Genomic DNA, 27,552 nt, shown 5'->3' on the forward strand with positions numbered 1-27,552 from the left:
CCGTGGTTACTTGCCTCGTAGGACGTTCGCTGGAGGATCCCATAGATAAGGGCCGGCAGCTGAGAGCGCCGTGTTGGCTCTGTCACGTGATCAGAAGTGGATTCTCTGAAAATCATGACAATTTTTCAAAAAATATTATCGGCTATTTCGTTTGTTTATAATGAATATTTTCATACCCCAAATGGATTTAGTTGAATTCTGATTAGAAATATGTTTAAATTTTGTTTTTAATTGCGGCTGTAAAGGAACGTGGCATTTAAAGAGCTGTCAAAATTATTTTTTCATCAAAGAATTCTTTTTTACAAATATAATTAATTGTTTGTTCTAAATTTGGTTCCCTTAAGTTACTAGATAAATGTAGCGGAGGAGAATTTTAATAGTTGTGTGTTACATAAATATTCATTTTACTTTCAAATCCATTTTTCCGTAAGTTTACTTTTCTTGATTCAACACCAACTTTTTATGCTAAATATTAATCAAATTTTTGTTGCAAGTATTTATGAGATAGCTGCATTATTTTGTAAGGAATTCTTCTAGTTTATTTTATTAATATTTATTTCTTGATTAAGAGAAAATAACATTTTCAAAATTAAAAAAATTGAAAATGAATAAGTAAATGAGATATTACATAAAATGAATGAATAGAAATGTTACTCTATGTCTTGTGAATGTAACCAAAAACAGAAGGAACCATAAAAATTTAGATCTTCTACTAAATTTTTGGTGCGAAAATATTTCTAAAAAGAATAGAAAAAATAAAAAGCCTAAAGCATTTGGGAGTTCAAAATTTGAATTTTGTTAGTCCTTCACATAGTAAACATGCTCTCAAAATTTGGTTGAAAAAAATGATTAGAAAAAAAGTTGTCAATTTTATGGACTGTCCCCTTAACTGCAGTACGGTAGTACTTTGAGATTGGACATAACGAGATCCATTGTTCCAAATATTTGAAAACTTGTTGAAATGAAAAGACTTTAAAAATCTCGTAAAAAACTAAATAAATGTTTTTCCACGATTTGTTTTTTACTGTATTTACAGCTATTGTTGTTAGGCCTTGAAAGTTAGAATTCCCACACTTGTTGCTAGGGAAACCATTCTTCTTCACAACATAAAACTATACTGAAATAGACCCATTACAGTGCACTTATTGTTACTTAGTTACCATTACAGTGCAGTTTTGCGAAGGCTTTGGAATAATATTGCTCTAAATTTTCAATGCAAAATATATTGTATTTGCAATTTTAAAAATATGATGGTGCAAAAAATATTATACAATAGATCTACACGTTTGTGAAGTGCATTACAAAATCTCGGAAATTGAAACACTCGCTCTACTCGTTTTTCAAACTTTTTCTCGATTTTGTAAAAGGCATTTCCTAACCTTGTATCGTAATATACAATTTTGGACGACCATGCCTCTTTTTCCTACTTACCATTGTTATTTACATGTCTCTTAAGTTGACAATACCATACGTTCTCTAGTTGCTATGCAAACAAAAGAAATCACAGTGCTGTTATAACTAGTTAATTAGAAACAAATAGAGGTTTATTACATTTTCATATTATCTTCTTTTAGACTTTTCCGGTACTAACTTAGCACAACCGATCCTCTATGCTTCTTCAATCTCTTCATCCACTAAGTCCTCAACAAGTTCTTTTGCCATAATCATTAAACGATTAGAAAACTTCTAATTAAACTCATATATTTATTAGATTAATATAAATTTCATTACCAGAAACAATAACGACTGTTTACACTGAAACAAAATTATCTACACACTGCCTTGGCAACGACGTTCAAACTCTCTTATAGGAGAAATTTTTACGTATGAAAGAAATTTATGGATTGTTCAGAATTAAAAACAAATTTATTTTAATGACGATCATCGTAAAAAAAAATAGTGTGCAATACACATGCGTTAAGTGCGTAACAGAATCTCCGAAACTAAAAGAAAAACTCTACTTCGCCTTTTTTTTATGTTTCCTCGGTTGTGTTATAATACACTTATCTCACTTGTATCGCAATATACTATAAAAATGATTGATTTAAAATAATATTGATGAGGGAACAAAAATATTTCTTCCGTCAGAAATTGGAAATTCCTTTAGTGATTTTGTTGTAAATATTTACATATAAACAAGTGTACTATACAGATCATGGGTGTCCAAACGCCTATAGAACCAGAAGATACTGCTCGTAAAGCATGCTCTGCTAAGGTCAATAACTTTCCATATAAAATAGGAAAAACGACCTTAGAGAATATGCGCTACGGATTGCTTACACCAGGAGTTACGTCGTACGAGTTACAATTGGACATCTATGGTATAGATTCTTGAATACAGAGCGAATCGTAAGTAATGTCATTAATTTCAGGGGGTTATTCTTTAATATATTTCAAACAAAAAAGTTTAAGGGGTTAGGTATAGCTTACAGCAGTAAAAGGTGAAACGAGCGTTGAGCGGATTCCACCGATTTTGGAATAGACATCGACGTACTTGAACTGCCAACATAGAAAACAAAAAAATCACACTCAATCGCTTTCACCTTCATCTTGACGGGATAATAAAAGCCTAAACTAACCTAACCTAACCTAAGTGCGTCGGTGTCTATTCCAAAATCGGCGGAATCCGCTCAACGCTCGTTTAACCCAGTAAAATGTTTGGAAATATTCAACTTTTTTTTTTCTACATTAGGCCTACTGTATCTTGTACAATAATGAAAATTGGTATGTGTAAAAGACTATCCTTCGGGTATACAAAAAAATATTTTTACGATTAAAAAAAATTATTTATATATGAAGCGTTTCCCTCATAACTCATAAACTTGTTAACTTTTTCACGTTCTCTCTCTTTTATTTTATTGCTGAAACTCATGTTTACAATATCATGCTCTTTCAACTACATTAATTAATAAATAATATTTTTTTTTTATTTTGTGTTAGAAGAAAATACTGATGTTTGACCATTTTTAAAATGAATTTATTTTTTATCGAACAATCTAACAAAGGTATGGGTGTGATTTATTTTATTAGGTTATTTTACGACGCTTTATCAACATCTTAGGTTATTTAGCGTTTGAATGAGATGAAGATGATAATGCCGGTGAAATGAGTCCGGGGTCCAGCACCTAAAGTTACCCACCATTTGCTCATATTGGGTTGAGGAAAAACCCCGGAAAAAACCTCAACCAGGTAACTTTCCCCAACCGGGAATCGAACCCGGGCCACCTGGTTTCGCGACCAGACGTTCTAGCCATTACTCCACAGGTGTGGACTAGGAGAGTGATCTTGCATCATATTGTAGATATGACATGCATACATACACACAAAAAAAATTCATCACAGAATGTTGGATAGTTTTTTAGTTACGAGGGAAACGCTTCATCACTGCACAGTGAACTGAATTTTGAGAAAAAGAAATGTAAATATTTTTTTTAAATCGTAAAAATGTTTTTTTTCGTATAGCAGAAGGACAGTGTTTTACACGTACTAATTTTCGTTATTGTACAAGATACAGTAATGGAGGAAAAAATTGTTGAATATTTCCAAAATTTTACTGCTATAAGCTGTATCTAACCCCGTAAACGTGCCATTTATTCAGATCTTATAGGGAAAACATTGAGTGTGCCAATACTTCTTGGTGCCAGTGTACTAGATAATGACTATCAAAGACGTACAACACGACTGACTTTAAAGCCATCTCCGTGTTCGAGGACGTGAAGTGAGTCAGAAGCAGTCTAGACGTGTCACGTCATTCGTTGGTAGGGTCTGCGACTGTTTTTGTTTGAGAGGATTGGAGTGGAGTTTGGAGTAGCTTTAACTAGTTTTTCACATGAAATGAAGTTTTATTCGGCGTGACGTAACTGACAATGCACAATACGGTAATATATACAGTGGCTCGCCGTCAGAATGATGAGTTAAGTAATTTTAAATGAAAATTTAATTTTATACCTTAAGTATTAACGTTAGTTCAATTCCATATTCCGCAAAATATTATTGTCTTTATTTTTCTCTGTTTATACAGACTGCTTCAAAGCACCCGTATCACACCCTTTTCCCAAAAACTATAAGGTATTGCGTGTTCGCGGAAAGAAACGTCTCTGTCAAAACCTACATTATACAGGGTGATTCACGAGGATTTACCGTCCTTTACGGAGCGTATTTCTGAAGACATTTTGATAAAAAATGTCATATAAACATAGTTCATATTCTCAATATTTTCAGAATTACACTAATTTAAAGTTGTTTGTAAAACACGTTTTTATTTAGTTTGACGGTAAAAGAATAATACAAACAGAGAATGACCATTCACAAAAGTGGCTATCATTTCTTTAATTGGCAAGTATTATGAAGCTAAAAATATGCTGTGAACTCCTTAGTTGCTTCGTACAGACATTCAACACCAAATTACCTTTCGTCTCGTTTCTCTTATCTATACTCTAACCACGACGTAAATACCAGATCACTTATCTGTGGCACGCTAAGTATACCTCTTTATAGAACATCTTGTTATTCATAATCTTTTACAGTATCCACCTCGCGTCAATGGAATTCCTTGTCACAAAGTATTAGGGGCTGCAAGACAATAAACACCTTTAAAAACAGCTTAAAAGATAACATTATTACCATTTCACTCCAATCATACTGATTTAAACTGTCACTGACTACATTGTTACTTCTTTCTTTAGACATGCATCCTGATAGTGCTGTATTTTCAAAATTATCTCATAATAATCTCTTTCTATTATCTAACATTATTTAAAATATATTAACATTCTATGTATTTTAGCTTAATTCTGCTACACAGTTTATCTTTTTCTGTTTTTAACTAGAAAATTACATTATTCTTACTCACTTATCACAACAATTATTACAAATCACACCACTTCCACCGACTTAATTATTTGAAGTTCAATTTTGCATCCTAATTTACAATCTTGGAGAGTTTACAACACATTTTAAAAATGTCGCCGTCCGCTTGAGTACACTTGGCCGCACACTTGTGAACGGCGCTCGTCGCTCTACGTAACTGCATACGGCTATCTTTGATTTCCGTAGCGTTCGCGCTGGCTGCTGACTGCACGCAGACCAAGATCACGCGTTCACAGCAATGCGTTCCAATAACGAAACGTAACTCTGTAAATATTGAGAATAGGACCCATGTTTATATGACATTTTTTGCCCAGAATGTCTTCGCAAATAAGCTCCGTAAAGGAAGGTGAATCTTCGTGAATCACTCTGTATAAAGAATCGATTGGTGGTACTTCATTTTCCGAGACAAATTGGAAGTAGGGTTGGTAACCGGGGTTAGCTTTCAATTTTCAAATGAGAACCTGAGTTATGTAATGTAGTTTTGAATAGGATTTCAAGGGGACACTATAGTCAAATGATGCTGAAAGATTAAGAAAGTCCACTTAAAAATTTATTGTGACTCTCTATTCAGACCAGTGGTTAAACTGTTATGTTTTATTTAACGACGCTCGCAACTGCAGAGGTTATATCAGCGTCGCCGGATGTGCCGGAATTTTTTCCCACAGGAGTTCTTTTACATGCCAGTAAATCTACTGACATGAGCCTATCGCATTTAAGCACACTTAAATGCCATCGACCTGGCCCGGGATCGAACCCGCAACCTTGGGCATAGAAGGCCAGCGCTATACCAACTTGCCAACCAGGTCGACAGACCAGTGGTCGTCAGCACTCGCTGAAATGGGTAAAGAGTAAGAAGTGTATAGGAATATGCACCGTCTTGCAGAAGGGAGAGGTAGAAAGGATACCCGCCAGTAGCCACGGATGCACGCCGGTGCATCTCTTATCCGCGGTTAAGAGATGCGAGGGTGTGCTTTGCTGATAACCGCTGATTTATGCTGTGCTGAAAAATCTAATTAATTTATATTCCCATGACTATTTTAAAGCTTTTGAGGCAATATGAACTAAAAATTTTGAAAACTTTGTCGCAAGGAGCCTTTTTAGTGACGTAAACAAAAAATATATTTAAAAAAATACAGTGTGTCCCCGTTAGTTTAAAGAAAGTACAAGTACAAAAAAGTACAAAAGTACCATGAGTTTGTCACAATAGGTGCTAAAAATGTCTCCCTGAGCGTTAATACACAGCTGAACACGACGGTGCATGTTTCTGAACGTTGAAATCTTTGAAATATTTGTAACAGTAAATTAATCCATCTTGAGTCTTGCGTACACTACTTTTAACACTTTATTACAGAAGATTGATAAATGGCAGCTTACTAGTGTACACAGATTACTCAACATACCCATGAGCCAACAACACTACAATGAAGAAGTGAACACAATCAAATACATAGCACAAGAAAACAGTTACAATCCAAACATAATAGACAACATCATAATAAGGACAAAACAAAAAACTTAACAAACACAAAAACACACAAAATACAACACAAACACAAGAACACAAGAAATACATCACAGTAACATACGAAAACAAATCGCATCCTCATTCAGAAAGCAGAAATACAACATAGCATACAGAACAGAAAACACACTACAAAGACTTCTCAACACACAAACAATACAAACAAATAAATACAACCACACAGGCGTATACAAACTCACATGCAATAGTTGCGACAGTTTCTACATTGGACAGACAGGCAGATCATTCCAAACTCGATACAAAGAACACATTAAAGCAATAACCAGAGGACACAATACATCTACATATGCCGAACACATAACTAATGCTAACCACACATACAATAACATAAATACAGACATGCAAATCCTACAAATACAACCCAAAAACCAAAAGCTCAACACACTAGAACAATATGAAATATACAGACACACTGAAACACACCCAAATAAAATTCTCAATACACAGATCAATTTCAGAACACACTCACTATTTGACTTCACATTACAACACACAAACACACCCTTACAACAGGAAGCGATATCAAGATGACACTGTGATCCAGTAGGCTCTGACGATGGTGTAATACCGAAACAGCTGTAAGCCTACGTGCTTAAATATGTAACACTAGTAAGTTGCCCATTTATCATTTTCCAGAAAATTAATGTTATCGGGCCTACCTTTGAGTGGGACACCCGGTATAATTTCAAAACTATTAGCCCTATGGGCACCAAATTTTGTACAGATGATAGGAGTGTAGGCATGCTTATGTAGTTTAAAATTAATAAATTTTGAATGAAAATTGTAGATGTTTTAAAAATCACATAAGTGTCCCTTTAAAAAAGGAAACAGCTTTTAGTAAAACTTTATTTAACCTCCGTTCTTTGTTCAGGAAGTGTAGCATCCCTTTTTCTCGAAAACTTCATGACACTGGATGTTTGTGGGGGAGGGGGGAACAATGCTTTTCCAAAACCTATGTAAAGAATCGATACTTCCATTTTCCGGGATAAACAAGAAGGAGGGATAACTGGGATCAACTTTTAATTTTAAATTAAGAACCTGTGTAGGTCGTGTAGTATATCTTTGGATAAGACTTTTGCAGGAAACAAGTTTTACTAAAACTTTTTTTTTGTAACTTTCATTCTTTATTCAGGAAGTGTGGACTGGGTATGCGCCCAGCAGAAGGTTAGAGTAAACGCTCTCTCTGATGAACGTAACGCTACGGTTCGAACTCCCTCATCGGAATAACGTTCTTTCTATCTCTCTTAAAGTAATTACAACATCGCACTCTACTTCCAAAGGCTATTCAGTCTTTATGGTCTGCATCACTTCAACTTGACTTTCACCTATATTCGACTTCAATAGATAGAAAATGCAGAACTGAATTCAGAGTCACAACATTATGTACACTTAATTTAGTCAAAGGCTAGTAAGATTCAAGATCAACCTTCTACAGTACTTCACTAAGTACTATAATTTACTTGGACAGCAACTAATGAGACATTTCTTTACTATAATAAGATAAGTTTAAAAGCTGAAATGTGTTTAAGACATAGATATTTCCAAGAATTCATTGATTATGCGTTATGCGTCACATCATTTGCTTCTTCATTCTCAAGTGATGCCTATGCAGGTCAATCATAACCTCAGTTTATCTCCTGTTTTGTTAGTTTATTCCGAAGTTACGTTGCTATTAAGTATACTTTAAATCAGCCATGGCGAAAATGTGACTCGCGAGCACATTGTGGCTCGCAGTGATAGCTATGCATTTCTCTTGCTTCCTTCCTACCCCAACACCCACCCTCTCACTCACTGGAGTCAAATTCCGTTCCATTTGTATTTGTCTCTGACCTGCGAGTGGCGTATCGTCGCAATGTCTCTCTCGAAACCATGTACCTCTACAAAAACGAAAGTTTCAAGTAGGATGGAAGGACGCATTTTTTTGCTGCCAATATGATGAGAATATTAAATGTATGATTTGTTCACAAGTATTACGAGGAAAACGGTTGTATAACATAAAACGGCATTATACTACATGTCACTCATCAAACATTAAAAGATTAAATGTTATTATTATTATTATTATTATTATTATTATTATTATTATTATTATTATCATCATCATCATCATCTATGTACATCGATTCTTTTTTCAGCAAATGTACGAATAATGCGGTTAGATCTTCAATTTAAACGCACAGATTTACAATGTGATGTTAAATGAAAGCTAGATGTAAGGACTTCACAAATGTTGAACTTTTAAAATCTTTGCCAAAAAATAAATATCCGAAGCTTTGTTCTTTCGTTTGCTCTGTTGAAGCCATGTTCGCTACAACTTACGTTTGTGAAAAATTATTTTCAACAATTAAAATAGTAAAAACCAAGTTTAGATCACAACTGGCAGACAAATATCTTCGTGATGAACTACGACTGGCAGTAAGTGACATAATTCCTGATTTTGAAACTCTGTCGCAGAGACATTCTGAAGACAGTTAATTTTAGGTTGTGATAATGTGTCCTATGTTTTATTGTTCATTTCTTTCTTTGTTACGCGTACTAAACATTAGTTTGTAGCCTTGTACTGTATAAAATTATATTTAAGCGCTTGACGTAAGGAAAATGAAAATCCGTTAATAAGTCAGACAGTTGCTTCACTTCCCCTTCGGGTGTCCGCCTCCCTCCATAGTTGCTATGCACGTTGCAGGTTACACAGTGGCTCGGCGCACAACTACATTTTCGCCACGGCTGCTTTAAATGTATCATTTCTGTTTATTATTATTATTATTATTATTATTATTATTATTATTATTATTAATATTGTATTTTCATCTGAATTTTTTTTTATTGGCTAAATTGTAAATGTTTATAAAGCATAATAAGCCTATAGTACGAGAAAAAATTATCTATAGTAATCTCACTAGAGGTTTTGATTTATCTAGAGAAAATCAAAACTCGAGTGGAATTTAATTGACTATTACATGTTTAGAAGAAAGTACATGTATATAAAGAATAGAAGAAATAAAGTACTCTAATATAATAAAATATTAATTGACGTACGAAAATACTAAACTGTCTTCAGATGTATTATTGTACCATTTCATCATAAGAAATAGATGGCAGTAGTGTCTTATGATGAATTGTTCTCTTGTTACCAGTTGTGCCATTGAACTCTATGGATGATTACCAGTCAAGAAGGCTTTATTGATGCAGTTCCATTTCTATTAAAACAGTTGTATTCCATTTCAATTCATTAATATATATTAAACAATCTCTGATACTTGACTATCCATAAACTCATACAGCAAAAGCTGTACTTACTTACTTACTTACTTACGGCTTTTAAGAAATCCTGAGGTTCATTGCCACCCTCAAGTAAGCCCGGCATCGGACCCTATCCTGAGCAAGATTAATCAAGTCTCTTTCATCATATCCCACCTCCCTCAAATCGATTTTAATATTATCCTCCCATCTACGTCTCGGTCTCCCCAAAGATCTTATTCCCTCCGGCCTCCCAACTAACACCCTATATGCAGAAGCTGTAACATAACCTAAATAATATAAACAAAATAAATTATAGAAAAGTTTTAATTATGATGATAAAATAAACATGAATCATTTTAAAAATGTACAATGTTGGCAAACAAAGAAACAAATGCTTGGAAGATGATAAAAACAAACAAATGCTAGGGAGGTGATACAAACAAACAAATGTTAGGAAGGTGATAAAACATGCTAGGGAGGTGATAAAAATTGTAGGATAAGGAACCATTCGGTTGAAACAGTCGTTCTGTACCGTTTTATTGGTCAAAAGTAGGCCTAGTATGAGGTAATGAATGTGTAATAGTCTATGTTAAAATAAACTGATTTTTTTTCATTCTAAAATACGAATTACTTATAATCTTACATCAATATACTTTATTCAACATAAGGTTAAGTTTCTAAACAAATTTTCATGTAATTAATATTGCCAGTAGACCTATTGTACTTGTATTTTTGCGCTATAAATATCTTACCATTTCTTCTTTTCTAAAACTTAAACGACGTTAGATTTCTTATTTGCCACGTCTTTATATTCGTAAACGAGTTCTCTGATGTAGTCCTAGGCTTTCATTTGCGTTTGTTTCAATTTCAATGTATTTTTTTTTAAGCCGCTAATATTCACGTGCAGCCATTTGAACTTCTGCCTATACTTGTGCTCGGTTATGATGAATTCAGTTCTAAGATTGGTTGACCTATTAGATCGAATTCTGTTAGCCCTATGATAGAATGACAAATGAGTATGGAATTAGGCAGGATGGATGAGAATGAAGGTGATAATGACGGAGAAATGAACCCAGGGTCCGGAGTCGAAAGTTGCCCAGAATTTGCTCTTAATGGGTTGGGAAAAAACTTGAACCAGGCAACTTGTCCCAACCTGAATCCATCCCGGGCCCGCTAGTTTCGCAGTCAAATATATATATATATATATATATATATATATATATATATATATATATATATATATATATATATATATAACACGTTTGAAGCGAAATGTAACCAGCATTGAAAGAATGATTTCCTCACTTTTATAAAGTAACAGCTGTGGGCTAGAAGCACTACGTCATTTTAATATGGTGAAGTCAAACGCCAGGTTCACGTGCTTTTTACCTACAAGGGAGAGATACAGTAAGTATTGTCTCTGAATATGGACCCTGCACATTAGTTTATATAACCTAACTTCTGTCTTGGAGTCAAGACGAAGTGAAGTCCTTAAATGCACTTTGTTTTTGTTTCACGCGGTCTTGCTTGGAGGGTAAAATAACACGCGTGCCGCTTGAAGTGCTTGCAGTGCGCGCTAACCCGTACGTGGTCGAACTGACAACGTTTTTCGGTTCACTTAGCAAGCGTCGTCTGATGGACTCTCGCCATTCCACAAGATATACGTAGACAGAGGACACGTCAGCCTATCTCTCCCTCATTAAGGAACTGGCGTGTCACCTGACTGATGTATGTCTTAGCTCCTGAAACCAGAGTTCTAGCGGCACGTACTCAAATAAGAGCTACGTCAGTTATGCCATTTCCGTCGCGAGCACTTCTGTGTGTGAGGATGAAGAAGTGCAGTCGCTCGCCCCGAAGGCATCCAACTTTATGGGATAGCTGGCGTGTTGATGATCAGCATCGTGTCTGTGTGGATAGCTCGTGCATTGTGCTGTTGTTCCTTAACTGCCTAATCCCACAATCACTTAGGGTTACCATAAGAAGAAATTCTATAGGAGGACATGGCAGTGGCGTAGCATGAACTTTGAGCAGGGGAAGCTAACTCAATTTGTCTTTCATGCAATATGAGAAAACGTATTACAAAAATACAGCCTTAAAATAAATAGTAGTCAATTTCAAGTCAGCAGTCGAAGATTGGTTGGAACATCGTAAGTAACACCAATAATGCCGCACTTCGATTATTGTGACGTTTTGTTAAGTGACCTAATTTCTGAACTGTCAAGTTACAGCGAGCCCAGAATATGTGCGTCAGATACGTGTGCAACATCCGACGATATGATCACATATCACCGTCCTTCGCAAGTCTCTCGTGGCTCCGACTTAAAGAACGCAGAACTTTACACTCTTTGTCTTTACTCTTGCGAATTCTGGACACCTCAACACCAAATTACCTTTCGTCTCGTTTCTCTTATCTGTACTCTAACCACGATGTAAATACCAGATCACTTATCTGTGGCACGCTAAATATACCTCTTCATAGAACATCTTGTTATTCCTCATCTTTTACAATATCCACCTCGCGTCAATGGAATTCCTTGTCACAAAGTATCAGGGGCTGCAAGATAACAAACACCTTTAAGAACAGCTTAAAAGATAACCTTATTAGCATTTCACTCCAATCATACTGATTTTAACTATCACTGACTACACTGTTGCTTTTTTCTTTAGACATCATCCTGATTGTGCTGTATTTTCAAAATTGTCTCATAATAATATCTTTCTATTATCTAATATCATTTGAAATATATTAACATTCTATGTATTTTAGTTTAATTCTGCTACACAGTTTATTTCAGTGTTTAATTAATAGTTCATAGGATTTTGTTGTTTAATTTGTAAATAACTCTTGTATACATGTAACTCTCATCTAAATCAAAATGTTGAATTCTTTGTAAGTTCATGCATATGTATATACACTTTTTGCTGGTTGAGTGGAAGAGAAGGCCTTGCGGCCTTAACTCTGCCAGCTAAAATAAATCATTATTATTATTATTATTATTATAATAAGGCATGACCTCAAATGATACGTAGTAAAATATGATTTCACGGTTTACACATATCTCTTAACAAATAGACACGTATACGTATAACATTAGCTCACTCCCTGTCATACTTAGAGAAATCACAATATTAGTATCATTACGTAAGTATGCGTCTGTCTTTTGATTGTGTCCTTCATTGACAGCAAGGGAGTCGGTCATTTGTTTTTTAAGTCACACTTTTGTTCGTAAGTCAGTCTTGATAATACAATTGTCCTAAAAAAATCAAGTAAATTAGTGTCAGGAACTGTTATTTCGCTCATTATTTATTATATCAGCCACACTATAACACTTCAACTGAACACAACTGACGAAAAGGGATAACTCGGAAACTACTTGTTTTAAATGTTAAAGCTAGCTTCTTGCGAGCCTTGCGACTAGGGTAGTTTAGTTAGAAAGGGATGGAAAATCTGCGGGATGGATTACACAGAAGAAACCAGTCTGTTTGGAAGCTGGTGTGTGCAGGCTTCTTGTTTACTGCTGCATCACAAATCATCCTGAGCTGCCGCATCACAATATATTTAACGCGTAAATATAAATTCTATTAAAATTAATTAATAATTTTCTCCATAAACTGCAGGTTTATTATGAAATTATTGTTGACTGGGGAAGCTAAGCATTTTAGCTTACATTGACGCTACGCCACTGGGACATGGAATCTAAAGTAAGAGGACATTGCTGAAAAAAGGAGGACTTTTCAAAAATTGGCATGAACAAAATTAAAAATAAAAACAATGGCTCATCTTAGTCAGTTTTCTCACTAGTTGCTGGATCAGTATTACATCTGTACCCTACTTATCATGAACCTGAAGGGACCAACTTATATCTTGTAACAAGTAACTATGGAACTGTTCACAGGACATGTCTTTGAAATTATATTTCATCATGATACCTCTGACTGTCTCCGTTAGCATGCGATTGCGTTCTTTTGTCCATTAAGCAGATATTAGAGAAAATACTCTCTCAGAACTTCCATTATGACTTGGGATAAATAAATAGAATTGAGATAAAAACAGCTCACTATTCTTCCTCTTTCACAGTATCAGCAATTCGTTTCTGGAACTCCCTACCCAGCTCCCTCAGGAACTGTCGAACGATATTGCAATTTAAAAGTGAATTGTTTAAACACGTGACCAGTAGGCCTATTCAGATTTAATTCTCCTTTGTGTATATATATATGTAATTTTCCTCAGTGTTGTATAGTTATAATTTACATTTGAATTTGTTATTCTTGTAATTTGTAATATTGGTTCACCTACCGCTTGCATATTCATTGAGTGTAACTTCTAGCCTTATATTATTTTGTAATTATTATTTAGTATTTTCGCGTTATTTTACTCGACTTGTGCTTGTATAACTATATACATTTTTATTACTATTTAATACGAGCTGCGAGGTCCTGGGTTCGATACCCGGTGCCGGTACGAATTTTTCTCGTATTAAATAGTAATAATACATATTGGCTACTTCATAGTAGTCGTGTAATATTCAATGAGGTGGGCGAGACCTCATACAAAATGAATATGTGATATATACATTTTTATCAGTGTTCTTTAAATATTAGTCTGTAAAATTGTATCAGCTTCTTTTGTTTCTGGCTAAGTGGAAGAGAAGGCCTGATGGCCTTAACTTTGCCAGAATAAATAAATAGATATTATTATTATTATTATTATTATTATTATTATTATTATTATTATTATTATCATATTTAAGAGTTCTGAGAAAGTTTCGGTGCTCACAGAACTATTGGAATTGAAGAATTCGCACCATTGTTTATCTAAAGTTAAATCTGTGTCCAAATTAACTTGATTGGCATATCTTTGTACATTGCAGAATAAAATTGATAAAATAGCTTAGTATCATGAATAGTGAGGTTTTCAGAGTGTAAGAATTCAATGCATGTCAATAGGTGTTTTTTATGTGCTCCAGCTTCAACCATTGAAAGCAGTTAAATTATTTCATAGGTTTTCACCATTTGTTTAGATATTCTATGCATAATATCGCATATTATTCAATATTCATATTAATTCTAGTTGAAATGCGAAATGCCGGGCATTTCAATTTTTTTAATGCCTGCTGGACACAATAAAATGATTAAAAAAGAGAACATGTCCTCCTTTTGCCGGACGGATGGTAACCCTACAATCACTGATCTTTCAATGAGGGTGTTTCTTTCGTTGTCTTCCGCTACAGACCGACCACAAGAATATACGTACACTGTGTATAGTTTTTGCCATGTTTAAAAAGACTCCGCCTAAAATCAACAACACTAGATAGGCCCATTGATAATGGAGAATGTGTTTAAGATGGCCATAACAACCTTCGATTTCATCTTCAAGGAGCTAAAGAAAGGCATATACGCCTGTAAACAGCGGTCATTAGCACAGTGCACCCTCAGGCTAACGTCCCTTACTTTAGTGGATCCATCGCTGCTGGTGGGTATGCAGTATAGGGATATCTTATGCGAAGTTTCACCGTTAGATGGCAGGAGCGTTCAGAACGGCACAACATGTTGTAGGGCTATAAATATTGTCATCCCACTTGTTGAAAATAATTATATACTGTAAGTTCTCAGGGTTAACGGGTTCGAAGCTAGGTACCTGGTTCTAATGAAGTGCACTGGTATCAATTTAAAACATGGGGGCATGAGATAGTTACTCTGCCTGCCATAAAAAATTAACTTCAATTAAATCCCCAAGGTAAAAAAAAAATGTTTTCTCCCACTTGTTTTCCTCTCATGTTGTTCATGTTCTACCGCTTGTTGATTTTCTGTTCGTGTTAAAATTATATTTATAATTATTTTGTATAATGTAGTATAATTTAATATAATTCAGTATTTTCTTACATCATAATCTAATTTAATTTACAATAAATAATAGCGTAAACTTGTATAATACTGAGCGATTCCCCTTAAGAGATGGATGAGGAAAGCTGCAGTATGCTGAATATAAATATGAGTAAATTGAATGTTCATGAATCTAAACGAGGTGCACGAAAAAAAAAATAGGAACTTTGTCGAAGGTGAATATTGCCTCTTTAATCATTAGTATTGTAAGTACCGCACGCTAAAAACAGGATATGCAGTCACAGAATATGGAAGGGTCCATCGGACTTGAATACCTCGTATTTTTTTCTCTAGTTGCAGAAAGATCAAATACAACGTTTAATAGCATGATATGATATGATCGCAATAGTCTCAAGATTATTCGTGAATTTCGTAGGTTAAGGACATGTAGTTTTTAGTATCCTCCTGAGTCCTGAGACATTTGTTGTTGTTGTTTTTTTAAGTTAAATATAATTCTACACTTCAAAGAAAAGTCACTGACGCGAGAAAAAATGCTGAAAAAATCCTACAGGTTACAGTTAGGGCACAAATGCAGGTATATTATACTATACTTCGGGTCTCTGCACATACATCTTATATCATAATCATGTCTGAAGTATAGTATACTCTCAGGATTCAGGAGGTTAAGTAGGATGATTTTGAAAATTTGAAGTTAGTCTACATTAAAGACATTATTCCTGCTCAGGAGCGGATTCCTGAATTGACATTAAGAAGTATATGATACAATTTATCTTATGTCTACTACATAGTAAGAATATATAAATTTAAATTTACAATTTTTCATTATTTGTGAAATCCATATATAACTTTTTAAATTTAATACTAGAACTATTACAATTGACAAGATTAGGATATTTAAATGTAAATTTGTTATATATTCTTTGACCTAAATTACTACTATGATTTAATACTATAGCAGTATTGCATTTTGGTTCAAACAATCTTAAAGAATTCATCCCTTTTTTTTCATAACAATGAAAATACAATTCAAAATTATTTCGATTTTTTATGTATGAATTTTATTAATACAATATAATAAATTTGTCTGATTTTAAGTCTAAAAACAATTTTTGAGATGGAAAATCAATAGACTTATGAAGCCATATTTTAATTATTTTCTTTTGTAATAAATAAAGTGGATTAAAATTGGTTTCAAATATATAAGCTACCCCATCTTATAATTCCATACATAATTGCCGATTTAAATAAATTTAAGTATATTATGCGTAATAAACTTATTGGCAAGTAATTCCTCAATACAACAAAATAATATATTATTTTTACGTAATTTATTACAAAGGTAATTAATGTGTTGGTTTTTTAAATTATTGTCGAAAATTAAAAATGTTATATTATGGTTTATTTAACGACGCTCGCAACTGCAGAGGATATATCAACGTCTCCGGTGTGCCGGAATTTTGTCCCGCAGGAGTTCTTTTACATGTCAGTAAGTGTACTGACATGAGCCTGTCGCATTTAAACACACTGTCATGTCTTCGACTTCAGTCGGTCGGGATAAAGCCCACAACCTCGAGAATAGAAGGCCAGCACTATACCAACTACGCTACCGAGGGCGACTCGAAAATTATGCCTAAATATTTAACTTCAGACGACTCCTTAATAATCGGACATACATTGTATAAGGCTTGAAAGTAATTCGATATTGTTGTCAAGTGTACGTCTCGTTTCCAATTTTTTTAATGGATTTGCGGTAATTTCGCATTATTGTCAAGTGTGCACATCTTTTCAGTTTTTTTGTGGGGGAGAGATGTTATGGATTAACAGTAATTAGATATTGTTGTCAAGAGTACGTCTCGTTTTCAGTTTCTTTTTTTTTTTCAGATTTTATAAATTGACAGTAATTCCGCATCATTGTCAAGTGTGCCCCTCGTTTTCAGTTTTTTTTTTTTTTTTAGATTTTATGGATTGGCAGTAATTTCGCATTGTCAAGTGTGCACATCTTTTCAGTTTTTTTTTTTTTTTTTTTTTGGATTTTATAAATTGACAGTAATTCCGCATTATTGTCAAGTGTGCACATCTTTTCATTTTTTTTTTTTAGATTTTATAAATTGACAGTAATTCCGCATTATTGTCAAGTGTGCACATCTTTTCAGTTTTTTTTTTAGATTTTATAAATTGACAGTAATTCCGCATTATTGTCAAGTGTGCCCCTCGTTTTCAGTTTTTTTTTTAGATTTTATGGATTGGCAGTAATTCCGCATTATTGTCAAGTGTGCACATCTTTTCAGTTTTTTTTTAGATTTTATAAATTGACAGTAATTCCGCATTATTGTCAAGTGTGCCCCTCGTTTTCAGTTTTTTTTTTTTAGATTTTATGGATTGGCAGTAATTCCGCATTATTGTCAAGTGTGCACATCTTTTCAGTTTTTTTTTTTAGATTTTATAAATTGACAGTAATTCCGCATTATTGTCAAGTGTGCCCCTCGTTTTCAGTTTTTTTTTTTTTAGATTTTATGGATTGGCAGTAATTCCGCATTATTGTCAAGTGTGCACATCTTTTCAGTTTTTTTTTTTAGATTTTATAAATTGACAGTAATTCCGCATTATTGTCAAGTGTGCCCCTCGTTTTCAGTTTTTTCTTTTTTTAGATTTTATGGATTGGCAGTAATTTCGCATTATTGTCAAGTGCGCACATCTTTTCAGTTTTTTTTGTGGGGGAGAGATGTTATGGATTAACAGTAATTAGATATTGTTGTCAAGAGTACGTCTCGTTTTCAGTTTCTTTTTTTTTTTTTTTTAGATTTTATAAATTGACAGTAATTCCGCATTATTGTCAAGTGTGCCCCTCGTTTTCAGTTTTTTTTTTTAGATTTTATGGATTGGCAGTTAATTCCGCATTATTGTGAAGTGTGCACATCGTTTTCAGCTTTTTTTTTTAATTTTATGGATTGGCAGTAATTCCGCATTATTGTCAAGTGTGCGCCTCGTTTTCAGTTTTTTTTTTTTTTTTAGGTTTTATGGATTGGCAGTTAATTCCGCATTATTGTAAAGTGTGCACATCGTTTTCAGTTTTTTGTGGAGGAGAGATGTTATGGATTGACAGTAATAATTAGACATTGTTGTCAACTGTACGTGTCGTTTTATGTTTTTAATGACAAGTATGCAAGAAAGGGCTCGTTGTTAAGAGTGGTAAATTCGCGCAAACTCCACAACACAAGTGCAACAAAATTGTAGGAGAGTGTACAATACACAACATGCACCCTCCAGGCGTAACGTTAAACAATGGCTTGAGCGATTTATGGAAACTGTTAGCATAGGAAAGGCGTGACACTCAAATAGACTCAGTGTATTCTACCTGAAGCTCAAGTTGAAGCAATACGTGAAGCTTTCCAACACAGTCCTCCCACTAAATCGATTCGTTGTGCATCGGGAGAGTTGCACAATACACACCCAACCATCCAGAAATTCCTTCGGAAATGTCTTAAACTCTCTTCCTACAAAATGCAAATTCTACAGGCATTAAAAGCAAGGAACAAGGAAAGAAATAATTTTAACTTTGCCGTGGATATGTTGAACAGAATAGGTAAATGTTTAGGTGAGGGGTTTGGACTTTTTCCATTGCTGGTTGTCACAATCAAAAAATTAAGACACACAACGTTTCGAAGGGTGGTTCTCCCTTCGTCTTCAGATGGAAGGAAGGAGAGGAGAGAAAAAAAAAACTATTGTTGGGATCGTTACGTACTGCTATTCTGTATGACTGAATAGGTAAAGACAACTTTCATGCAAAGAGTGCTTTCTTATGATAAAGCGACATTTCTTGGATTCGCAGCCACCAGATTTAACTCCGCTAGATTTTATTTATGTGGAGTTATTGAAATGAAAAGTAGGATATAGAACGCGCGAAAGAAATCTTCAGGTCTTACGTGAAAGAATCAGAGATGCCATATCAACACTCACAAAAGGTATGCTTATGAAAACTTGGACCGACATTGATTATATCGATCATCAGAGCAACAAGAGGCGCGCATGTGAAAATTGTGTAAGGCGAATATCTGGTAATCTATGACGATTCCTCGGCTTCATCTCGCTAAATTCCATCTCTCTATCGCCAATTCCATCGACACAATAACTCAGTAGTTGATAACTTATAGCATCGTTAAATAATCAAGTAAAACTAATAATTTAAATAATCGTTATTTTAACCATAATTCAATGGTCACGAGATATTGTACGTTAGGTTCTTGGTTATATTCATATTCGCTTGGGTCCTAACAAGGTTGAATTTGTTTGCCCTTTTACAGTATTTAAGGGTATATGTACGTGAACGACCACTGATATTATCAGAAAATGCAGGCTCTAAATTTCCAAAAATTTATAAGGAAATGAACTCATAATTAGACAAAAATTACAAGGTACCACAACAAGACTTATTTGAAATTAAATATCTGATAAAAGTAAAAAGAAAGGTTATTAATAATATTTTTCTGAATTCACTTTTTACTTTAAACTCAATTTTCCAAAATTAGAAAATTTTCACACTTTATTTCATAATTCCACAAGCATTAGAGGTAGAATTCTGAAATTTTGTACACTGATTTAACATGCATTTATGCAAAAGGTAGACTACAATAATGCCCATTTCTTTGAAAATAGAAAAATTAGGTCACAAAACATTATGTAAATTTTAATATATTTTATATAGGAAAAATAAAAAATTAACTGTATTAAAATAAACAACTCTACATGTCTGAGAGTAGTCTACTTTTCAGAAATAAGTGTTCATTACATGTGGGAAAAATATTAAAGTTTTCAGAGAGACCATACCAAACGATGTAACTGCATATTTTTTTTTTTTATTTCTTTCATACTCTGATAAAACTGGTTTGAAAAATATTAGTAACCTTTTTTTATACTTTTATCAAATATTTAAGTTCTAATAAGTCTTGTTATGGTACCTTGTGATTTTTGTCCAATTGTGAGTTCATTTCCTTATAAAATTTTATAAATTTAGAGCCTGCATTTTCTGACAATATTTGTGGTCGTTCACGTACTTGTACCCTTAAAAACTTCAGCTTTACTGGTTAAAGTTTTGGGAGGATGATTTGGTTATGAAATTTCTAAGGGGGATATTAGCGATAAGTTAATATCATCTTGGCTATTTTGTCAGTTAATTTTCAACAACGCGATGCTTTTGAAGTGTACAAACAGCGAATATGAGGGTTTCGGGTTGAGTTACGCTCCGCAGCTTAGAGTGTTCTTCGCTAACGCTGACCCGTTTATCACTGTTTCCGGTCGATGGGAGACGAGCCAGGATCGAGAAGATTGGAGAAACGTATTAGTTGAACAGGAAACCATAACAAACAAGCGCAAATAACAGGCCATTCTTCTCGTCTCATCCTTCGTACATATTTCAACACAACCCCGATAATTTACCACACACAAGGTGCAAGGTAGATCAATAGAATATTCTGAAACCGTTAACAATTTTGTTTTTTTTTATGGACAATTAGTTTTTTCGCTGCTACCCTAAAATTTTGTAAGTATAGCTCTACATGTTTCTGGTGGTGTGGAAGAAAAGACCTGATGGTTCTAACTCCACCAGAATAATAATAACAATAATAATAATAATAATAATAATAATAATAATAATAATAATAATAATATGTTAGTATTCTGTTCTATAACTTTTTGTTAAATTTTCACTGCTTGTATACTTTGGACTCAGACTAAATCCAGACAAATCACAAGCTATAATAATGGGCCACCAACGAGCATTAAACAAAATAGATCTAGCCACTGTATCAAATACAAAAATAAATAATAGGCCTACCACAATTACATATACATAGGTTGGATAAAAAGTAATGGCAACACTTCTGTCACGTGACGATGGTGCGTTCGAGAGTTGCCAGCTGTGTGGACATGAACAAGGAATGTTAGATGAGTTAGTGCAGCCAGCGGCGACAGTACTCTGCCAATCTACTGCAGTGTGTAGAACGTTGACTTTCATAGGGATAGTGCGAGCGCCCTAAGATCACGTTTACAAAACTAGAGCAACGTTCCTGGATCAAAATTGAAGTGACACGAGGACGTAGTGCACAAGAATGTTTTCAGGGACTGCATGAAGCATATGGCGATGCAGCGTTGCCATATCGCACAGTGGCATGATGGGTTAAAGCGTTCCGGGAAGGCAGGGATGTGAAAGTGATGTTCATTGTGGCGTATGACATTGATGGGGTAATACTGCACCACGCTGTACCTCCAAGGCAGACGGAAAACGCGGACTACTGGAACATCCACCGTACTCACCGATATGATCCATGCGATTACGATCTTTTCACCAAAGTGAAAGAACCACTGCGAGGGACCCGGTACAATACCAGATATGAACTTATTCCTGCTTTAGGGCGGTCAATACGGAACATCAACAAAGATGGACGCGCTGATGGTGTACGACGCTTTCCAAACATTTGGCAAAATGTAATAAATAAGGGTGCGACTATATAGAAGGTACGTAAATGTTGTACCCCTGTGAATAAAGCCATGTCAGAAATATCGAACTGTTGCCATTACTTTTTATCCAACCTTAGTAGTAAGACAGTAAAAAATTAGGGGTATATTTAGATTCAAATTTAAATTTTCAAAGTCAAGTGACCTACATATGTAAGAAAACTTTTTCCATAAATCATTCCCTCAGACACTTAACCAGCGTTTTACCTCTCAGCCTTAAAAAAGAACCTGATCCAAACTTTAGTGATGCCCCACTTCGATTATTGCGATTCTCCATTCACGAATCTAAATACTGACCTTGCCCATAGACTACAGCGTGTTCACAACATCTGCGTTCGTTTCGTTTGTAACATTAGAAAATTCGATCATGTAACACCGTCACTAGAATTGTTGTCTTGGAGTCCACTTAAAGAAAGAAGATTCTTCAACTCTCTCTTATTACTATTTAAAATCATCCACACCTCCACACCCTCTTACCTAGCATCTCGTTTTGTTTACCTTTCACTACCTCGAACCCGGAACATGTACCTTCTCTCTATTCCTCTCCACAGAACATCCTTCTACTCATCATCTATCAGCATATCTATTCCACGCCTCTGGAACTCTCTCCCTGACCATGTCAGAGACTGTCGGACAACATCAAAATTCAAATTTAAATTTAAAAAACCACATTCTAGTTCATGGAATTGCTTTTTGAACACCTGTCAGGTTGCGCAACTTCGGCTTAACGCATGACATATAGTAAATATTGTAACTATGCTGTTGTAAAATTGACAATTAATATATAATGTTTTTTATTATTATTATTATTATTATTATTATTATTATTATTATTATTATTATTATTATCATCATCATCATCATCATCAGTTATCACTGTCATCATTGCTATCTCTGTTTTTCTTTCTTTTTCCTTTCTTGTATTAGCTCGATGAGAGTCTATAGTGTTCTTTTGACCCTGTTGACCCTCTATAGGGCTTTAATTTAATTTGTGTTATTTTCACCAGCGTCTGTACTTCTTTTTTGTATTTATATGTGCTATCTGGTGGGATGGAAGAGAAGGCCTTATAGTCTTTATCCTGCCAGATTAAATAAATAAATAAATAAATAAATAAATCAACTTTCTGACATGGTAGAGAGTAAGAGAAGGCCCTATGGCCTTAAATCTGCCAGTATAAATAAATTAATTAATTAATAATACTAATAATAATAATAATAATAATAATAATAATAATAATAATAATAATAATAATATGTCCCATTTACATCGGACTACTTACTTTTACTTGCAGAACTTACCATCATCTTCTAACTTAATTATGTTCTTTTCTGTACATTCGTGTACACCCCTTTGCACTTTGCAGAAACTTCATTTCCGCTGCTTGAATCCTGCTTGTGGCATTAACCAAGATTAACGCCCGTACACAATTTTCCTTGTGCAATTTAATCTGCGTTTCCACTCGTCTTCTTTTCAAGATGTAATTCGAATTGTTCCACACGCTGCCTAGCTGCGTTATCATTTTGAAGTCATTTGATACCACTTTTGAATAACTAAAAGTCCGTGTTATGTATAATGCATACTTCAGGCCTTCGTGATGCATTTCAATTGTTCATCGTGTTCTTTGATATTGATTAATTATTAATCATGTCTAGATACTTAATGGCGGTGTGGTGTAGGTATTTATATGCGTCATTCCCTTCAATATAGGCTCGAGAGAGAGCAAAAATTATAATTCCTAAGGAAAGACCAAAAGGTATTATTTACTGATAAAATAAGTGCCTAGAAAATTTTGTAGTCTCCCAATCATTTCAGCAAGATCTCTTAGCAGGATAAAATGATTTTACCTTCTAAATTTCAAACTCTACATGCAGCAGCTATACCAAGATGCTATGTCTATTGTTCGAAAGCATAGCAAACCTGACATTTTTTAAACTTTCGCCTACAATCCACACTGACCATAAATAGCTATTGCTTTACTCCCATATGTAAAACTCACTGATCGTCCTGACATTGTTACTTGCGTTTTCGCGTTGAAACTCAAAAACTGAAGGTGGATAGATTCAAGAAAAAGTATTTGGCATTAAAAAAACCATTCAGAGGGAGTATTTTTCATTATTATGGGAGCAAATAACTTTCAAAATGTCTGGTATTCTTCATTGAAAATAAATCTGAAAAAATTTTATTTGAACGTCTAATGGACATAGTTTGCAACATTTGCTGCACAAACCACTAGTCTTCTATAAACAGGTACCGCAATTTCGTGTACATACTATAAAATGCAAGGTCATATACAGAGTTAGTTAAAAATCCCGCACCACCTAAATAACTTTTGAAGCATGTGGTTCAATATCATGAAACTTGGTATGTGGGGATAACTATATCCTAAGAACTCAATAATGGTATAACCGAGTTTTTTCTACTTCCGGTTTAACCGGAATTAACTCCAACTCTCTTATTTTAAATGGAACACCCAATATATTTTTTATTTTTGAATAAAGCTCATTAAGAGCTTTTCAGAAAGTACCCACACTTGATACTTCTGTACAAATACAGTGTTACTAAGTCAAGAAAACAGAAAAGTGTATGAAATATTAAAATAATAAATGCACTACCTAAATTACTTTTGAAGCATACGGTTCAGTGATATGAAACTTGGTATGTGAGGATAACCATATGCTAAGAACTCAATAATGGTATTACCGAGTTTTTTCTACTTCCGGTAACCAGAAGTAACTCCAACTCTCTTATTTTAAATGGAACACCCAATATATTTTTTATTTTTGAATAAAGCTCATTAAGAGCTTTTCAAAAAGTACCCACACTTGATACTCCTGTAAAAATTCAGTGTTGCTAAATAAAAATGGAAGTGGTGCAAGATATTCCTAAATCCTGGTTAAATCATTCCTTAAATGGTTTCTATGATCGAGTGACACATTGTAAAGCAGCTGAGGGCTACCAATTCGAACACATAATTTAGAAGGTGAGCTAGCTTTGTTTTGTTTTTGTTAAGGAAGGAGTATTTTAATATTCGATACACTTTTCTGTTTTCTTGACTTAGCAACACTGAATCTGTACAGAAGTATAGAGTGCAGGTACTTTTTGAAAAGCTCTTAATGAGCACTATTCAAAAATAAAATAATATATTGGATGTTGTATTTAAAATAAGAGAGTTGGAGTTACTTCCGGTTAAACCGGAAGTAGAAAAAACTCGGTAATAACATTATTGAGTTCTTAGTATATGGTTATCCTCACATACCAAGTTTCATGTCACTAAACCGTGTGCTTCAAAAGTTATTTAGGTGGTGCGGGACTTTTAACTAACCCTGCATAACTAAAAAATAGGCCTACTTACTTACTTACTTACTGGCTTTTAAAGAACGCGAGGTTCATTACCACCCTAACATAAGCCCGCCATTGGTCCCTATCCTGAGCAAGATTAATCCAGTCTCTACCATCATATCCTACCTCCCTCAAATCCATTTTAATATTATCTTCCCATCTACGTCTCGGCCTCCCCAAAGGTCTTTTCCCCTCTGGCCTTCCAACTAACACTCTATGTGCATTTCTGGATTCGCCCATACGTGCTACATGCCCTGCCCATCTCAAACGTCTGGATTTAATGTTCCTAATTATGTTAGGTGAAGGATACAATGCGTGCAGCTCTGCGTTGTGTAACTTTCTCCATTCTCCTGTAACTTCATCCCTCTTAGCCCCAAATATTTTTCTAAGAACCTTATTCTCAAATACCCTCAATCTCTGTTTCTCTCTCAAAGTAAGAGTCCAAGTTTCACAGCCATACAGAACAACCGGCAATATAACTGTTTTATAAATTCTAACTTTCAGATTTTTTGACAGCAGACTAGATGATAAAAGCTTCTCAACCGAATAATAACACGCATTTACCATATTTATTCTGCATTTAATTTCCTCCCGAGTGTCATTTATATTTGTGTAACTAAACAATATCGAAAATAATTTCGGGATTTCACTGGGGTATACCCAGATTCCGTTCTCAGTGAGAAACAATGAATTTGAGGAAACCGTGGCCGTCAGTAATAGCGCGATTGTGTTATGATGACGCAGGTTGGATCCACAAACCCCCGTTGAAGCTCGGGAGCATAGCTTTATCCATCACGGACCTCTGAGGAATCGCGGCAGGAATATAAATGCATAACATTGAGATACCGGGCTGGCACACAGCAGTGATGCTGCAGCTGATTTCTCCGGTGACTGAGTTCCGCTCTCTGACAGACCCCGGAGGTTCGTCCATTTCATTATTTTCTTCCCATGACTTTCCAGCTTACATTTCCAACATTTTGATGTACTCTACCAACCTGAACTCGAACGGAAGTAGATCTCTCCCCAGAGAAATCCACACTCGATACCCGCCATGTGTGGAGGAGGTTTCAGTTCCAATTTATATTTTGAATCTATTACATCAGAGATGAGCATTAGTATTCCTTTTTATGCACCGAGTGCCCTGACGTGAGTGCTTTCGCTCATGTGGACTGTTATGAATATTGCCTAACCTCTAGGCGCTCTTGATTTTCTTGCCTCTCTGAAGTCTGTGACTGACAAACATCGATAGCAGAACTTAAAAAGCAAAGCAAAATATGAAATCAATGAAAACAAAGTTTTGTAAATCAGCTAGCACGAATAATATTGAACGACTCTCAGAGTCTGAATTGAATCTTCCGTGGAAAAATGATTATTTATTTTCGGAAGTAGGCAATGCATATGTTTGGAAGTAAATCCCGAAAAGACAAAGTATATGATTATGTCTCGTGACCAGAATATTGTAAGAAATCGAAATACAAAAACTGGAGATTTATCTTTCGAAGAGGTGGAGAAATTCAGATATCTTGGAGCAACAGTAGCAAATATAAATGACAGTCTGGAGGAAATTAAATGGAGTATTAATATGGGAAATGCCTGTTATTATTCGGTTGAGAAGCTTTTGTCATCCAGTCTGCTGTCAAAAAATCTGAAAGTTAGAATTTATAAAACAGTTATATTACCGGTTGTTCTTTATGGTTGTGAAACTTGAACTCTCACTTTGAGAGAGGAACATAGGTTAAGGATGTTTGAGAATAAGGTGCTTAGGAAAATATTTGGGGCTAAAAGGGATGAAGTTACAGGAGAATGGAAAAAGTTACACAACACGGAACTGCACGCATTGTATTCTTCACCTGACATAATTAGGAACATTAAATCCAGACGATTGAAATGGGCAGGGCATGTAGCACGTATGGGCGAATCCAGAAATGCATATAGAGTGTTAGTTGGGAGACCGGAGGGAAAAAGACCTTTAGGGAGGTCGAGACGTAGATGGGAAGATAATATTAAAATGGATTTGAGGGAGGTGGGACATGATGATAAAGACTGGATTAATCTTGCTCAGGATAGGGACCAATGGCTAGCTTATGTGAGGACGGCAATGAACCTCCGGGTTCCTTAAAAGCCAGTAAGTAAGTAAGTACTAAGCTTTAAGTAAAATGCAACACAACTTCTTCAGGAACGCAGGATAGCTTGGTGAATCACCAGA

At 34.7% G+C, this 27,552-nt stretch overlaps 1 protein-coding gene across 3 annotated transcripts in view; it reads left to right on the forward strand.

Annotated features, from left to right (window-relative positions):
• Positions 1-27,552, forward strand: part of LOC138702930 (proteoglycan 4-like) — a 215,966-nt gene that overhangs the window by 92,745 nt on the left and 95,669 nt on the right. The window lies entirely within an intron of this gene.

This window comes from Periplaneta americana, chromosome 7, assembly GCF_040183065.1.
Source record: "Periplaneta americana isolate PAMFEO1 chromosome 7, P.americana_PAMFEO1_priV1, whole genome shotgun sequence".
NCBI classification, from domain to species: domain Eukaryota; kingdom Metazoa; phylum Arthropoda; class Insecta; order Blattodea; family Blattidae; genus Periplaneta; species Periplaneta americana.